The sequence below is a fragment of the Gobio gobio genome, assembly GCF_949357685.1.
Source record: "Gobio gobio genome assembly, chromosome: 14".
NCBI classification, from domain to species: Eukaryota; Metazoa; Chordata; class Actinopteri; order Cypriniformes; family Gobionidae; genus Gobio; species Gobio gobio.
Genome location: NC_137107.1, coordinates 3,574,994 through 3,594,589, shown reverse-complemented (window position 1 = coordinate 3,594,589; position 19,596 = coordinate 3,574,994).

Here is a 19,596-nt window from a genome sequence, read left to right as displayed (position 1 = left end):
GGTTCGACAAAGGTATGACAAAATGTCCAGTTTATGTCACTAGCTATTCAATCAACATTAACCCTTGCCAACTGTAAATTCCCCTACAAAACAACAAAAGTGACAGCGGTGAGAAACAGCAGTTCAGAAAGCATCTGATCATAGCGATGAGGATGTGTTTGCAGCAGCTCTGCGATTCGGCTCTCCGGTCGAGTCACGCCACACTTATTTATAAAGCATTTATGCAATGTATTGCTTTAAAGCAAGTAGCTTCACCATTTTTGTCAGTGTCTCTTTTAATTAGAATTACAACTTCATTTTCTACTATAAAGCAGCTCTCGTTCTTTGTGTCTGACTTTGACATAAACCAGAGATTTCCACACCAAAGAAGGCGGAGCCTCAGAGCCACACCCACATATTACATCATCATCACGGTTCAATGGTAATTCGAAGGTGTTTTCCAGCCGGAGTGAACTTTTCTGGAAAGTTCAATTTGGCAAACTGTTTCAAACTCCTGAAACAAACTTCATTGTGGCCAATGTTGGGTAAGTTACTCTAAAAAATAAATTAATTACTAGTTGCTAAGATGTGTTATTAGATTACTGTACTAATTACTCTCTCCAAAAAGTATTTAATTATTTACGACTTTCTAAATCTTATATCAATCTTGACTAGTTAAGTGACTCAATTGGATAGACATGAAACGCTCTTTTAATTAATTAAAATAAATAATATAAAATGACATGAATTATTCTTATTAACTGACCAACGTATGTGAGATGTGAGAAGGATACATTTAAAGTTCTACAGTCTTTATACAGTATTTAGTTCAATTACATCAGAAATAACTGTAATTAAATTACAGAAAAAATAGGGAAAAGTAATTAAATTGCAGTTACTAATTACTTAGTAACTAGTTACACCTAACACTGATTGTGGCCTGTTTTTGGGGGGCAAGAAAAGAAGTCACACCAGTTCATTCTTCGATTTCGCTTGAAGTATATCAGGCATACCTTTATCGTTTCCCTTCAGAAGGCATTGATTCATCCAATGGGGTCATATGGGTTACGCCATTATTGCTTTGTGTAGTCAGCTTTTGGGTTACTATCCACTTGCATTATATGGATGGATTATTATTTATCTAAAGATAGGATGTCCTATTCATCTGGGAAGGCATGAGGGTGAATAAATGATGAGAGAATATTTGGGTGGAGTAGCTCAGACTGCCAGTGTTGCGATAATCTGAGAATGAAGGGGATTCACTCAAGGGTCAAGGCTGGACAAGCCTCATCAAGAGAAGTAATCAAAGCTTGACAACTGCTTATTGGCTTCCCCTCGATCTCGAGGTCCTGGAAACAGCCTTTCTCAGCTCACCTCACCAACCCTCCTCCGGCTCCAGACTTCATCACTGTCGCTGGAATGGCTGAGCAGGGTTAGGATGGCCACACGTGAAGATTTTATGCCTGATTTGCACGCCCAAGCGATCGGGTGCGTGGATGGGGGTCCAAGTCACAAACAATTTTTTGTCCAAAAAATTCTCAATTGAGTGGTGTCAACATGTTTGATATTTACGACTCTTGAGCACGCCTCTGACGTGATAGCCGCGATAGGCAATAAGAGCGAGCAAGCTTCGCTAACCGGCTGTTGCATGCCTCTATAGCTGAAACTTGGCATCCACAAACATGCCACGAAAGAAGAGTATTGAGAAAAATATGACCCATATTAATTTTTCTCCTTTGTTTAACAAAACTCACGCCCGGAGAACCAGCTGACGACGTTAATTGTCCTCCATTTGTTTTTCTTCTCAAGTCACGCTTGATCTGGCGAGTCTCCGAGAGATCTCGTCTCACTGTGGAAATGTTACTAATCAGTCCTTCCAGAAAAATGCTGCTCTTTTTTGTGATTGTTGCAGGCAAAAATCCTTGATTATGCGGCATGTTTTCTTAAAAAATGCGATGGAAAATGCGGGATATTTATGCGATAAAATTGCGGGAACTTGCAAAAACTGCGGTTTGATGAAAAAGAGAAAAAAAGCACTACATCATAGAAAGTGCTGGGAATATTTAAGTTCTCATCTTGTTTTATTGAAGACCTTAATAAACACACGGCTCAAATTTACAAAACATTGAGTCAAACAAGTTCTGTATCTTTACAAAAGGAATATGCTACAACTTCTGAAAAAATTAATAAATAACTTACAGAGGTAGCTTTACAAAACAGACATTTGAGTGCTTCCAATGCACAAAGTGCAATCTCTTAAAGGGTTAGTTCACCCAAAAATGTAAATTGTGTCATTAATGACTGAGCCTCATGTGGTTGGACACCCGTCAGACCTCCGTTCATCTTCAGACACAAATGAAGATATTTTAGTGTAAATCTGATGCTCTGAAAGGCCTCCATTGGCTCAACTTTACACTCTCAAGACCCTTAAAAGACACTAAAGACTAAAGTTACAAAGTCCATCTCACTACAGCGGCTCTACAATAACTTTATGAAGCGACGAGAATAGTTTTTGTGCGCAAAAAAAATCTAAATAACGACTTATATAGCGATGACGATTTCAAAACACAGCATCATGAAGCTTCGAAGCGTTATGAATCAGCGAGTCGATTCATGATTCGGATCGCATGTCAAACTGCTGAAATACGTGACTTTGGCGATCCAAACCGCTGAATCGACTCACTGATTCATAACGCTCCAAACTGCTGAATGGACTCACTGATTCATAATGCTCCAAACTGCTGAATCGATTCACTGATTCATAACGCTTCAAACCGCTGAATCGACTTACTGATTCATAACGCTCCAAACCGCTGAATCGACTCACTGATTCATACCGCTTCAAACCGCTGAATCGACTCACTGATTCATAACGCTCCAAACCGCTGAATCGACTCACTGATTCATAATGCTCCAAACCCCTGAATCGACTCACTGATTCATAATGCTCCAAACTGCTGAATCGACTCACTGATTCATAACGCTTCGAAGCTTCATGATGCAGTGTTTTGAAGTCGGTCAACACACTGGGAAACTGCTTTGCGCTGTCTTTTGCTGTTATTTTTGTTGCTTCATCATGGTTTCACCGACATCTATGGTTTCACCACAGGGTTTGCAGCTTTTCGATGACGTTCGCGTCGGGTAATTACGTCACTTCAAAACGTTCCCATGGCAATAGGGGGAAATGGCGGTTCTTGTGTGAAGTAAACGAACATTCTTCAACTTTCTGCTAATATATATGGCTTTTTTGCAACGAAAATGCTGGGATTATGAAATCATGCTAGCCCCGCATATTTTGCACGCGGAAATAGGCAATTTACGCGGCGAAAGTGCGGCGTATTTGAAAAAATGCGGCCCCCGCATAAATATGCGGACTTTGGCTGATAATGCATTAAATCATGCGATCGCATAATCACGTTTTTCTGGAGGGACTGACTAATCAAGTGTGGTCTCGAGGTCTGAACGAATCGTCTAGTGTGTGCATTCGAAAGATTATAATGCTTAAGATCGGTTGAAACTTCCCTTATGTCTGTGGTCTCCAATTCAAAATGGATTAAGATTTGCAAATCCTCTAGTGTGTCCCAGGCCTTATCGCCTACTCTCCCATCTTAACAAGCCTTTTGTTGCGGTAGATCAGGGGAGCTGGTTTGGCAGATTTCTGGTAGTGTGCCATGATAGTATTTAGTTAGCAAAGTGTCAGCTACTTCCTCCGTGTTGAGTGAACCCATGAAAGAAAGCATATTTTGGTCCCCTCGAAAGGGATTTAGATGCTGTGTTGCTTAACCACACTTCCAAAATACTTCTTGTTTGAAGAAATTTGAGTAGGATGGCACAAATATCCACTTATAAGATGTCGATGACGTGCAATGTCCCATCGGCAAATGCATTGCATTTCTTCTATAAGGGCTAAAGACTATCATCACACATGGGAGGTGTTCCCAGAGTGTCTTTGCGTCTTGGGTTTTTTAGTGTTTAGTCTATGGGTCTTTATGTCTTATAGAAGTATGTTGTCCATGAATGAAACACATGCTCAAGAAGTAGGCGTCCAAAATGTTCTCCCAGAGGCATAAACCTGGACTCTTCTACACAATACAAAAGCATGAAACATTAGCAACTGTACGGCAATGTCCTAGTGTCCGCCGCACCATATGAACCACTTTTCTTAATATTTACTGCAGCATCTTTAAACAAATACGTTCAGTCGAGTTGCACACAGTGTTTACTGCCAGTTTTGCAGCAGCAATGTCATGCTTCTTCATTATAAAGGTCCAGCATCCTCTCTTTATGCTGATACGTGCAGCTTCATCAGGGTTGAGTTAAATCCACTGCGGTTCTTTTCCTCTCCTGCTGTGATCAAACAGGATGCGGCTGATAGAGGGGTTTAGAGAGATGCAGTGGCGCTCTTTATTCCAGGCATCCGTGAGGGTGAAAGCGCATGAGGACGATCAGTTAACTCGACCCCCACCCCAAGCGGCCCACCTCACCCGGGCTCCATCCATCACAGGCACAATGCCCTGCCTCCAGTACTGATGTATGGCCAGAGAGGTTACTGACAGGTCATCATGAGCGGGGCCATTGATCAGCGGCAGGAACTGTCCAGTCATTAGGACACACACGGCAGGTGAGCCTCAATCACTGGAGATAAAATTGACTATCTAGTCCAGGAATTCTTGTCTGCTCTTTTGGGAGTGAATGATTGGAACTGTCGAGTGTTAATTTGAAACACTTACATCCGCAACGCAAGCTACATTTACATTTTTTAGCAGCTTGAAATGTAGCTTCCTCAACACCATTCATTTTGCAAGTTAAAATACTCCTCCACTTTACCAGACGGACTCATTTCAAAATGGGCCGTGTGGAATAATTAACGGGGTACTTTTACACAGAGGACAAAAAAACATCATCTATAAATAACATATTTCCATCCACAGTTGCAAATTTATGCGCAAAATTGACATATAGCATAAAACATTTGTGAATAAAGCACACTTTCCAAAAGAGAACAAAACGTCCTGAAAAACTGGCACTAAATATCACTAAAGTCGCACCAGTAGGAGTAGCCAGGGGTACGTATTCAGTAAAGTAGGCGAAACACAATAAAGTTATCTTGCGTTCGGAGGCGGATGCCTGGAAGGTAATTGACCGATCGGTAAGCCCCGCCCCCCTTAGTTACTGTTGCTAACTCGGACAAACAAACGGAGTTGCTATATCTTACAATGACAGCTGTCAGTGTGAAAACCTTATCCTAAGATGTCTTTGGACACAGAATGTAGCGTATTTCCCGTCTGAATGATGGCCAAACTTTACTGATGGTTTATCAAGTTTATTATGTCCTTTTTCACTCAAAAAAAATCATTGTTAGAGCTGAACAAACAAAGCATAAGAAGTGCGCATTAACGTCTCATTCACAAACTATCTCTCTCCATTCCATGTTCACAGCAAATTACACAAAAACACTCAAACAACTAACAGTAAACACACACATACACAGACCGTATGCCTTTTCGGGGGTGCAGTTAATAACTGGTAAACGTTGTATCTGCAAAACAACTCCGATAAACTGCGTGCGAGCTCTTCCTTTCACTAACTTACCCGTAAACTATAATTCCCATCAAAATAGGAGTCCTCCTTAGTAGGACAGATAATGTAGACCTTAAACATATCTAAAATTAAATTAATTTACATATAACCAGTTTAATATGGAGAGGCACTGAAATGTAGACCTTCGTGTTTTTGACCTAAGTTACAGTGTTACATGACGTGAGAACAGTTAGTTATTTCGGTTTGTATGTTAGCAGGGACTTTAATCGTAACTTAACCAGAGTATGACAAACACAAAATCCTCTCAGGATCGCTGGAGTCAGTGTTACAGGACCTCAGGGAAGACATTTGAGCATTTTTGTAGCATAAACACCATCAAACCAATGAGAGCTTTGGATTTTCCAATGTTTCTCTATGGCGCTGAAACCTAAAGATGTCCGAGTTCCGGTCCCAGCGCAACTGATACTCAACTGCTATTGGCTCATCTGCGTTCGAGGGGAGGGGCTTACCGATAGCTCAATTACAGTTGTGGTCAGAATTATTGGCAACCCTGGTAAATATGAACAAAGATGGCTGCAAAAAATAAATCTGCATTGTTTATCCTTTTGACTTTTTATTCAAAAAAATTGCAAAAATCGAACCTTTCATTGAAGTAAAAGAATCAAAAGTGGGGGGTAAATCTCATTTTGAAATAAGTGCTTTTCTCCAAAACACAATGGTCACAATTATTGGCACCTTTTTATTAAAGGGTTAGTTCACCCCAAAATGAAAATTCTGTCATTAATGACTTCCCTCTCATGTGGTTGGACACCCGTAAGACCTTCGTTCATCTTCAGACACATATGAAGATATTTTAGTTGAAATCCGATGGCTCTGAAAGGCCTCCATTGGCTCAATGCACTTTACACTCTCAAGACCCATACAAGCTACTAAAGACGTTGATACAAAGTCCATCTCACTACAGTGGTTCTACTATAACTTTATGAAGCGAAGAGAATAGTTTTTGTGCGCAAAAAAACCTTAAGAACGACTTATATAGCGATGACCGATTTCAAAACACGGCATCATGAAGCTTCAAAACGTTATGAATCAGCGAGTCAAATAGTTAAACCGCCAAACTGCTGAAATCACATGACTTTGGCGATCCAAACCGCTGAATCGACTCACTGATTCATAACACTTCGAAGCTTCATGATGCAGTGTTTTGGAATCGGTCATCACTATATAAGTCGTTATTTAGGGTTTTTTTGGCACAAAAACTATTCTTGTCGCTTCATAAAGTTATAGTAGAACCGCTGTAGTGAGATGGACTTTGTAACAACGTCTTTAATGCCTTTTATGGGTCTTGAGAGTGTAAAGTGCATTGAGCAAATGGAGGCCTTTCTGAGCCGTCGAATAACAAATTAAAATATCTTCATTTGTGTTCCGAAGATGGTCTTGCGGGTGTCGAACGACATGAGGGTAAGTAATTAATGACAGAATTTTCATTTTTGGGTGAACTAACCCTTTAAATACTTTTTGCAACCTCCTTTTCCCAAGATAACCAAGAGTTTTTTCCTATAAAGCCTGATGAGTTTGGAGATCAGAGAGCATTCCTTCCTCCATACAGAATCTCTCCACATCCTTCAGATTCCCAGCTCTTCTCTTCAGTTCATCACTCATTCTCTATAGGGCTCAGGTCAGGGACTGGGACGGCCATGACAGAAGCTTCATTTTGTGCTCTGTGACACATTTGATGTTTGTTTTGGATCATTGTCCTGATGGAAGATCCAACCACGGCCCATTATAAGACTTTCTAGCAGAAGCCGTCAGGTTTTGATTTTTTATGTGCTGGTATTTGCTCGAATCCATGATAACACGAATCTGAACAAGAAGTCCAGGACCTCCAACAAAAAAATAGGCCCACAACATTAAAGATCCGGTGGTGTATTTAACCGTGGGCATGGGGTGTGTTTTATCCCATCTGGTGTGTTGCTGCCAAAAAGCTCTTACTTTAGTGTCATCTGACCACAGGACCAGCTCCATCTGAAGCTCCAGTCGTGTCTGACCACTGAATATGCTGGAGTTTGTTTCTGGAAGAGCGAGGAGGATTGTTCTGGAAACCCTCCCAAACAACATGTGGGGATGTAGGGGCTGATACATGTTTTAGTCTTTCTGAGCCCAAGACTCAATCTCTGCAATTCTCCATCTGTGATCTTGGAGAGTGTTTGTCCACTCAAACTCTCCTCCTCTCGTGCATTAGAACGATATAAACACACGTCCTCTTCCAGATTCAGAACATCTTTAGTTGAGTGGAACTTCTTCATTATTGCCCTGATGGTGGAAATGGGGATTTTCAATGCTTTAGCTGTTTTCTTACAGCCACTTTCTGTTTTGTGAAGCTCAACAATCTTTTGCTGCACATCAGGGGGTGTATTACAGAAACATCTTAACTTTAGAATCCTATCTTATCTGTTTGGTAACCATGGCAATTTCAGTTAGGGCTGCATTAAGGACAGAATGACATTTCTTAAGTGCATAATCTTATCTTAACTATGGATAGGAAACGGGTATTACAGAAGCATCCTAACTCGACACAAAATCCTAAAAGCTGTCTTAACTTTAGGAAAACCCCACTGGTGTTCTCACTTCAAACCTTTTTGAAATCCAACAGTAAAAATCACAGTACAAAAGCCTTTTATTAATTATATAAGATGAAGAGCAGCGATGTGTGATGGTGGAGATACTTTTGGAGGACCCAGAGGATGTGCTGTGCCTTGATGGTAAAATGCTTGTAAATAATTATAGTTAGTTTTGCAGTTAGTTGACAAATTGCGACCAACATTACAGAGGCCAACGAGCCGTCACGGAGCATTACCGGTCGTTCTTCACTGGCACAAAGTTGGTTTGACGCTGGACGTTCGATATTTGCAAATTTAAGGACCGTCTCTAAAGTTACATACGACATCGGTACCTACACATTTCTAACTTCAATAGCAATTGAACGGAATATGTAAAAGATGTGCATCATAGCTGACACCTAGATGAACACTTTACAGTTGGTTTTGATACTGTAAGTCATTTCTTTCAAATGCTATTGAAGTTAGAAATGTGTTTACCAATGTTGTATGTAACTTTAGAGACGGTCCCTAAATTTGCGCATATCGAACATCTAATAACGTCAAACCAACTTTATGCCAGTTCATTCTTCAAGTGACTAACGCCTTATACTTTCTTTTTTGGCAAAAGGTGATTTATAAAACAGGCTTTAACTTTTCAACTGAGCTTATCAAAATTTCAATTTCTGCCGCACTGGAATTAAAAGCACGCCGTTGTTTCTCCATTTTGATTTTAGCTTTACCTCAGAAGCAGTTTGCGTGTTGTTGGTTGCTTGGTAACAGACCTGACAGTTGATTACCGAACTCGATGGAGCGGTTTAAGATTTCCTAACTACAGATAAGATGAGATTTTGTAAGATAGGATAAGAATCCTAAATCAAGTTAAGATTTATATACGAAATTGTGAAAAATCCTAAATTAATCCTAAATCATATCTTAAATTAAGACCTAAGATAGAACGTTTCTGTAATACGCCCCCAGAACTATATTCTGTGGTTTTACTCATTGTGAAGAATGATCGAGTGAATTTGGCCTTTGTGTTTCCTCATATATATACTCGTGTGAAACGAGACATTGTTGCTGGACAATTTCATGTTCCTAGTCACCCTGGTGTGCTAAAAAATGGGTGCCAATAATTGTGGCCCACATGTTTTGGAGAAAAGCATTTATTTCCCCCCACTTTCAATTAATTTACTTCAATGAAAGGTTTGATTTTTGCCATTTTTTAATGAAAGATCAAAAGAACAAACAGTGTAGATTTATTTTTATAGCTGTATTTGATCATATTTACCAATGACCACAACTGTTTATTGAACCACTTTGCCGACAGACTTTCTCAGGCAATTCAGAAGCTGTGCAACGATATCGGTCCGCTGGTTAGTCCATTTATGCCGTCCCATCACAAAGTCAAATGGTTTTTTTGATGCGCATCAAGGAATTTATTCGGTAGCTAAATGTGTTTCCATCATAGTTTATGCGCATGTTTTCTTATCGGATAAAAAATGTATCCAACTCAATTGAGCGCACACATTTTTATGTACATTTATTCGCATTTTGGCATTTCCATCCAGTGTTTTTTCTGCTATATCCCAAAATGCGCATATAAATAGGCGGATGGAAACACAGCTCATCATTTCCCTCTGGGATCTTTATTTATAACTCCTTCTGAGGCAGAGTTAAGAAAAGATGATTGCTTACGGACACTGAGCTGTGAGGAGCCAATTTACATTTGTGACCATTAGGATTCACAAGAAGACAGAGCCATTCCACGTGTGAGAACAGTCTCTCTGTGAATTTCATCTGCAATTAAGATGAGTTGTAAATCACAAGGACAGGTTCACGAGTGCTTCCGGGGGATGTTGATATTTTACTCCGCTGAGTATGTTTTCCTCCAGTAAACACTCAAATGAGAGACAGCAGATAACAGTCGCTAATGGAATTCACCTGTGGAATAACAGATAAGTGGAGCATACAGCCGTGCACATAGAAACCTGTTCTGTCTCTGAAAATAAAAGACCCGTTTGTCTCATGGTTAATCCAATTAGAAAAAGACAAAAAGATCGTCATAGTGGATTGTAAAAGCTGATTAACATTCAAGTCCTTGATAGAGCACAGTTGCACGTTATTGCATCACTAGACAAAAGCACAATATTGACTACTAAGTGAGACGTGTAGGGCCTCATTTATAACGTGTGTGTACACACAGATTTCAACTAACGCTAAAATGGAAAAGTGCTTAGCGCCACGTCAGGCTTTTCCTTCCGATTTATACATTTCACTACTGGAAGAGCGGTGTACACACATTCTCTGAATAACACGTATGCATTTTCGAAAAATTATCGTAAGTTCAAATGTTGGACGCTTTCTATACATTTTTATAAAAGAGGCCTGTAAAGTAGTTTATTTTTTGTCTGCATCACTTAGTCTTTTAAAGGAATATACCATTTCATTTTAGAGGTGCCTCAAAGTACACATGCACCCTACAGAATTCCCCTCCCAAAGCAGTATATACACAAAACATATGTGTAACCCCTCCGGATTTACTCGCACCGTTCCGAGCGCTTCCGGCATGGGAGGACCGCAGCCTATAACGTCAGTCGCTAGTGCGGCTCTTGAGATCAGGGGAGTGAGGTTTACACACACATCTCTTACTAGCTGGCCTCCATTACACTCACTCCCCAAACCTCACTCCCATCACATTGCTCGGAGCAGGATTCAAACATTGTTCCTTCCGGGGGCGCTGCACTGTGGCGACCTGTGGAAGCAGTAGCGTCAACGTAGTAACACGTTTGTTTGTTTGTTTGTTTGCTTGTTCGTCCTTTTTGGATTGGATTGTGTATACTGAACTATCATGATGATATATCGCACGTATCGCACGTTTGCGAACCTGCTGATTATTTGCCTATTCCTCGGCTATTTTGCGAGAGGACAGCGAGAGCGAGACAGCGAGAGTCATGACTTCCTTGTGCAGTTCCGTGCTTCTGACTACGGCGTGTTGGATCAAATCCTCGACTGGCCTGCAGAAATCTTAAGGAGTGAGTTTCCCAGTGTGCGTACAGAAAAGACTGCTGGCCAGAAGGTGAGGAAGCGGGGGAAGAAAGGGGGATTGCGGCAGAGACTACGTAAACAGCGATTGAATCGCATTCCACTCCCTTCAATAATCCTGGCCAATTGCCAAGTCTCAGTCAGGGAAATAACACATGCATTTCTATAATCAGAAATAAACCGGACATTTGCTTGTAATTCGTCCAGTTTATTTCTGATTATAGAAATGCATGTGTTATTTCCCTGACTGAGACTTGGCTTAAAGAACATGACTTAGACTCTGATTTGGAAATCGATGGCTTCGGTGTTCCAGTGCGGTTGGACAGGGATGCCGCTGTAACGGGAAAATCCTTGGGTGGAGGGGTATGCATCTATGTTAACCAGCGTTGGTGCAGGTCTGTGATTTTGAGAGAATCTGTGTGTACTCCCGATATTGAACTGTTGTCGATTTCACTCCGCCCCTTCTACTTGCCCCGGGAGTTTCCACAAATATTTATTTCTGTTGTATATATCCACCCAAAGGCTAATGTGGAAAATGCCTCGGATATTTTATGTAAAGTGGTACACCGGCTTCAAAGCATCTCCCCTGATGCACCTAATATTGTGATGGGAGATTTTAATCATTGTAAAATGAAGACATCACTTATACATTTTGAACAATATGTGGACTGTCCTACCAGATATGGAAAATGTTTGGATCTTTGTTATGGGTCTATTAAGGGGGCATATAAGTCGTCATTAAGAGCCCCTTTGGGCAAGTCTGACCACCATGTTGTTTATCTAGCCCCTACTTATAAACCTGTTTTAAAAAGGGAAAAAACAGAGAAGAAATTAGTTCCTGTTTGGTCTGAAGACTCAATTCAAGAGTTGATGGGATGCTTTGAATGTACTGATTGGGACTTGTTCAAATCCGAATGTACTGACTTAGACGATCTTACTGAAACTGTGACTAGCTACATCGAATTTTGTGAAGACTTGGTAATTCATAAAAAAGAATGTATAGTTTTTCCAAACAATAAGCCTTGGATTACTAAACAAGTTAAAAATTCTATTAACTTAAGGAATATTTATTTTAAACAAGGCGATAGTATTCGGTACAAAGAGGCCAATAAACAAGTTAGAAATGAGGTGAAATTAGCAAAATTGCGGTACAAGGAAATGGAAAGTCTCATGTAGCTTGGGACGGAGTGAAGTCTATTATCGGAACTAAACAGAAGAGAAAATGTATTCGTTTTGGAGGGAAATCTGATTATGAATTAGCAGATGCTTTTAATTCGTTTTATGTACGTTTTGACAATCATGATTTTTCAAGAGAATTGTCTGAATATAGGGGAAATTCTGTGACTCAGAACACTCCTGTTAAAATTCAAATTAATGAGGCTGATGTACGTAGCTGTTTTAGTCAGGTCAAGGTTAGAAAGAGTCCAGGCCCTGACCACATTGGTGGTAGGTTGTTGAAAAACTGTGCAGAGCAGCTCTCAGGGATTTATTCATTTATTTTTAATGAATCATTAAAATTTTCTAAGGTCCCTCGTTTATGGAAAGATGCCATTGTGGTACCAATTGCGAAAAAGAGAAATTCTTCTTCTCTTAAAGACTACAGGCCTGTTGCATTAACCTCCTTGATTATGAAATCTTTTGAAAAAATAGTAAGGAAGGAGATTTTAACCCTAGCCAGCACTTGATCCTATGCAGTTTGCATATAGATCTGGTAGAGGAGTTGATGATGCCACTTGTACCTTGTTGAATATGATTTTAGGACATTTAGAAGGCAAGAAAAGTAATGCACGTTTGCTTTTTATAGATTTTTCTTCTGCTTTTAATTGTGTTCAGCCTCACATTTTGGCAAAGAAATTGATTGATACTTTTAAACTAGATCTAAATACTGTGTGCTGGCTGGTGGATTTTTTAACTAATAGATCCCAAAGAGTAAGGGTCAATGGAGTGGTGTCGAATATTTTGATGTCCTCCACGGGTACGCCACAAGGTTGCGTTTTGTCTCCTCTTTTGTTTTCTTTATACACCGATGATTGTCGTAGTGTTTTTAATGGGAGACACATTGTTAAATTTGCGGACGACTCTGTGATTGTGTCTCTTCTCACTGAGTCTGAGCCAGATGTTGGGCCAGTGATCGATAATTTTATTCAATGGTGTGATGATTCATTTTTAAATATTAATGCTTCAAAAACAAAAGAGATGCTTATTGACTTCCGTAAGAAGAGCTCTGCACCTGTGTTGCCATCTATCATAAAGGGACAGCAGGTAGAAGTAGTCAAACAATATAAATATTTAGGGACTATAATCGACGATAAATTACAATTTGAGGAAAACACCGATATAATTAGAGGAAAAGCTCTTCAGCGTATGCATTTTTTAAGGAAACTTCGACTTTTTAACATGGATGTTTCTTTTATGAAAATGTTTTATACATGCTTCATTGAAGCCATTTTAAGTTTTTCCATCGTCTGCTGGTATGGTAACCTTAATTTAAAGAACAGGAGGAAGCTGACAAGCATTGTGACAATGTGCAGTAAGATAGTGGGGACCGATTTAAGGACTATCTCACAGATTTATGAGTGCAGGACAATTAGGAAGGGCCAGGTAGTGCTTTCTGATGTTACTCATCCATTGTATGCTGAATTTCAACTCCTTCCTTCAGGGCGGAGATTTAGACTCCCCTTGTGTAAGTCAAATAGATATAGAAATTCTTTTATACCGGCGGCAATTAAGTTTTTAAACGATTTTTCTGTAATTCAAGGTAATTGATGTGTTGTGTTGTGTTGTTAATATGTGTATGTGTATACTACTGTTCCTACTGCTGTCTATACAAAGAATTGCCTTTAAGGACAATAAAGTTTAACTAACTTCTGGTGTGAGAGGCGGGCACACTAACAAGGATGCTAAAGAACGCAGGCTATAGCGTCAGTCGCTAGTGCGTGTCTTGGAGCCAGGGGAGTGAGGTTTACTCACACAGTAAACTAGCTTGCCTCCATTACACTCACTCCACTAAACCTCACTCCCATCCGGGTCACGGCACCATTGTGACTGGTCCTACTCACATTGACCTGAGCAGGATTCAAACCAGCTTTTCCGGCATGGAAATCAGATCAATCAGGCTCTAACAAAGATGATAAAGACCACAGCCTATAGCATCTGTGTCTAATATGCCTCGTGATGCCAGGGGAGTGAATTTTATTTACATCGCTCTTACCAGCTCGCTTCTGTTACACTTACGCCCCTAAACATCACATCCATCCGGGTCACGGCACCAATGTGACTGGTCCTACTCACACAGCTCTGAGCAGGATTCAAACCACCGTTTCCAACATGGGAAGTGGGACTGCTAACAAGAACACTTAAGGCCATAGCTTATAGCGTCAGTCGCTAGTGTGCCTCTTGAGATCAGGGGAGTGAGGTTTACTCACACAGCTCTTACTAGCTCATACACTAATGTAACTGGTCCTACTCTCACTGCCCTGAGCAGGATTTAAACCAGCGTTTCCGGTATGGGAGGCGGGCACACTAACAAGGACCACAGCCTATAACGTCAGTCGCTAATGCACCTCTTGAAGCCAGGGGAGTGAGGTTTACTCACACAGCTCTTACAAGCTGGCCTCCATTACACTCACGCCCCAGACCTCCCTCCCATCCCATTGCTCCGAGCAGGATTCAAACCATTGTTTCTGGTGTGGGAGGCGGGCAAACTAACAAGGATGCTAAAGAACACAGCCTATAGCATTAGTCGCTAGTGCGCCTCTTGAAGCCAGAGGAGTGAGGTTTACTCACACAGTAAATCTAAGTAAACTAGCTTGCCTCCATTACACTCACTCCCCTAAACCTCACTCCCATCACACAGCTCTGAGCAGGATTCGAACCAGCGTTTCCGACATGGGAAGCGACAGTGCTAACAAGGACACTAAAGGCCGCCTATAGCGTCAGTTGCTAATGCGGCTCTTGAGATTAGGGGAGTGAGGTTTACACACACATTTCTTACTAGCTGGCCTCCATTACACTCACCCCCCTAAACCTCACTCCCATCCGGGTCATGGCACCAATGTAACTGGTCCTACTCACACAGATCTGAGCAGGATTCAAACCACTGTTTCCGGCATGGAAGCAGGGCACACTCACAAGGATGCTAAAGAACGCAGTCTATAGCGTCAGTCGCTAGTGCGCTTCTTGGAGCCAGGGGAGTGAGGTTTACTCACACAGTAAACCTAAGTAAACTAGCTGGCCTCCATTACACTCACTCCCCTAAACTCCACTCCCATCACATTGCTCCAGGCAGGATTCAAATCATTGTTTCTGGTGTGGGAGGTGGGCACACTAACAAGGATGCTAAAAAACACAGGCTATAGCATCAGTCGCTAATGCGCCTTTTGAAGACAGGGGAGTGCGGTTTACTCACACAGCTCTTACTAGCTGGCCTCCATTACGCTCACACACTAAACCTCACTCCCCTCCGGGTCTTGGCACCAATGTAACTGGTCATACTTACATTGCCTGAGCAGGATTTGAACCGGTGTTTTCGGCATGGGAAGCAGGCTCGAACAAGAATGCTAAAGACCGCAGCTAATAGCGTTAGTGTCTAATTCGCTTTGTAAGGCCAGGGGAGTGAGGTTTACTCGCACAGCTCTTACTAGCTGGCCATTACACATGCATACAATACTTCCATATGGAGAACTGTTCTGCAGTCAGTTCATCAAACAGATCACATAATTAGGCCATATTATGCTCATAAGGGTTAGTACTCACCATTTAGTTACTCAAAAACAAGACAGCATTTTAGATACAATGTTATTTCACATAAAATGTCATTAAACCTGGGCATTGATTTTGTTCTTGCAGCATTATTGAGACGCTCCAGTAAATCCCACAGGCTCAAACTATTATCTTTAAAATGTTCAGCACAAGGCACTGCTAAAAACTGCGCTGGCTGATATGAACAGAGCTTATTCCCAAAATATTCAATTGTCTCCTTGCATGTGTCTCACTTTTCGATTTACTATATATAACACATTTTTGTCCTGTCAGCTCAGTGAGCACAGATAAGCTTGTTGAGATGCACAAATCACTGGTGTACACTTGCTAAATGTCATCACAACACACTGTGAGCCAGTCTCCAATGTAATTTAATCAAACGATGAGCTTAACAGAGGGTTAATAGCAAGGGCTGTATAATTAACATGGGGATGCAATTTGGAGTCCTTACATAGTGGTGTAACCCCTCCGGTGAATAAAGGGATGGCTTTTATTTCCTACCAAATCTGAGTTTCACTTTAGAGAAAGCCAAAGAACACCATTGTTGCCAACCGTTAACCCTCTGGGGTCTGAGGTGTTTTTGGGTGGGAATCAATGACAGTAAGTTGTCATCTTTTGGGACTCATTAAGTTTAACGGTTGCTCTGCTTGTTTTATAACACCGAAGTTACATTTCTAACGACTGTAAGAACATCTGCTGAAGGAGGGGGATTTTCTTATAGAGTTAGAATCGCCCGTCTGGAAGGAAACACCTCCGAAATAAAGCCATCCTTTTTAGTCAAGTATATTAAGAAGGCGAGGCATGCTGACAAACCGTAATGATACTCCAACATAGTTGGAACTCATTCATTGAAGAAACTAAGGATGGGTTGCACCAACAAGGATTAATCTTAAATCTAGATTAAATCAAGGTTTATCTAATAATTCTGTTGTACTAAACTTTAAACCCTGTTTAAAAATGAGCAGGTTTACATTTAAACCATCATTTTGATCCTGGATTTAATTTATATTTAAGATAGATTCACTTAAATCCTGTTGCTCCATAATTTTTAAACTCTCTTTAAATTGACATGTGAGGAGGTGCCCCTACAATTAAACTATGCAGATGATTGAACAGAGATAGAAACAGTGGGTGTGTCGTCAGGTCTCAGGCGTTTATTACTAATAAAAATGAAAAATAAAGCGCATTGAGCATCCACGCGGGGCTGGTGCGCGGCGATCAAACGGAATGGGCGGCGCTGACATTTTACAAGTTTATTTACTTTATCGGCAAGAGCTACTTATGTCAGAGAGAGAGTTTCTGGTGGTCAATAAAGAAGGAAATTGAATATTAGTATTGTTGCTATCAATGGCGAATCCATCATGGCGGCGGAAATGTATCTGGTTTTAATCGCAGGTTAAATTCTAATCCCCGATTTGTTAATCTGGGTTTAAAATTAAGTGCTGCAACACAACTCGATTTAAAATAAAGTCTAGAGCAACAAATCCTAGATTAGCTCTAAACTGTGCTTAATTTAACCCTTGTTGTTACAACCCACCCTAAATGGCACAGTCCTGTTGAGCAGTCCCTCCAGGATTACGCGATCGCAGAATTTAACGCAAAATCAAGTTAACTCCGCACAATTCGGAGGAGCTTGCAATTTTTCTAAACTGCTGTACAATGTGTCTGTAGGGTTCTCTGATGATAATATTAACGATGTTAAAATAATGTTAAGATCTTTAACCAATTTTTTTGCAGAAAACGCATTTGCAGAATTATCTACCATTAATGATAAACTAAATCCTAAAAAATCCTCTGCTTCAGTCCATTGCAGATATAGATAATCATACATGCATTCGCATGCAAAAAAATCATCAAATTTGTTCAAAACAGAACTAGTGAATTCTCAAGCCTTTCAATAGAGACCTCTAGTGATTACACACATGGTTGCATAATTTCTTGAATAATTCCAAGGCGCTAATCTGAAGGCCTAGTCTCTATTTTAACCTGAAATACTGCAATAATTAAAATAATAATAATTTAAAAAAAAAATTGTGTATCATTTTCAATGGCTAAAATAGACCATAACTATTGCATAAATATTAAAAAAATACCATCAAATCATCTCAAAATACAAAATTAAAAAGAAAAAATATTATTGAAGAAAAATAAATTGCATTGGTTTTACTGGGGTGGAGGAAGTTTAAGTTTTAGGTGTCCGGTCACTTATGACCGGGAAGATGACCAATGCAACCCCTAAACGAAGAGCACCAGAGGGTTAAGGTTCTTTCACATCATGCGACCCTTGACTTTTGACCCTAAATGTGTGCTGTTACTTCCTGCTTCTGTACTGTAAATACACCTCAAAAAAAGAATCTTTTTGCTCTATTATAAAAAACTCTATTGTTATCAACCCTGTAAAGCCTGAAATAATTAAATAGTCCGAAAATAAAAAACTTTGACAAAATATAAAAGCATGTGTTTTATGTTTTGTCATATATTTGGTACATCAGGCTTTTATGGCCCATATAGTATGATCTTAAATAAATGCATATACATATCATAATAATATATCTTGGTAAGTTGACATTTAAATACCTAGTTTAATGATGAAAGCTCAATCATTTTTATTGTGGGGTGGCAAAACCCAACTCAATGAGGCCTATGATGATTGAGAGATGGACAAATAAACACGCCTCAAAATCCTGATACATTATATATACAAATACGATAGATACCTTTAAAATACACAACATTTTCATATGCCCCCAGACCCCCCATAGCTTCATAAAATCCTGTGGGAAATACTATAATATAACTTTTTGTTTTATTTGGTGTTACATTTGAAATAAAATGTTGAAATTATATTTTTAAGTTATTATCAGAGCTCTCCCTTTAAAAATTACAGAGCCCACTGGTTCTTGAGGTCAGAAAAGACACAAATTTGAGAAAATCAGTAATTTTGGGCCACAAAAATTTGAAAAAAGTCCTGCAAAATCCTGGAGGGACTGGTTGACTTTAGTCCAGGGATGTTTGGCTCAGATCCTTGTTTCCTGACACTGTTACGTCTTTCTTTAGTATTTATATGGATTACCGCGTGTGTCTCTCGTGACCGCAGTCAAAGTCATCACATTCAAATCTGTTTTCCCTGCGTGTCCCGTAATAGAAAAGGGAAAGCAGTCGGAGGAGTAAACAGTATGATCTGTAATTGTCCTCTCAGTCTACAGGATTCAACGTTTCATCAGACAAGCAATATGGATCAATCGATTTTATTTGATCTTCATTTTGATGAACCAGTATCGATTCTTAAATCCTAAAACTGACCTTTTAGCCAGAAAATTGACCTCATTTTGTGTGTCCGTCATCTGGTAATCTGTGTTACGACTCCTTATTCGAATCAAAGATCAGAAGTAGTAACATTGAGGTTATGGCAAAGTTTGCAGTGAAGGTGGCAAGAGATAACACACACACTTTATTGATTTATTATACCAAAGTGAAAATATAAGTACCAAAAAGTAGGTATAATAATGAAGGAAACAATCAAAGGAAGAGGAAATATAAACAAATCTTTACAAGAACACAAGGTAATATAATTACTAATTAACCCAAGAAAAAAACTACGTAATTAGTGACACCAAAAAAACAGAAAATAACAATAGGCTCATTTTCCGTCTCCCCCAGAGTTAAACAGTGG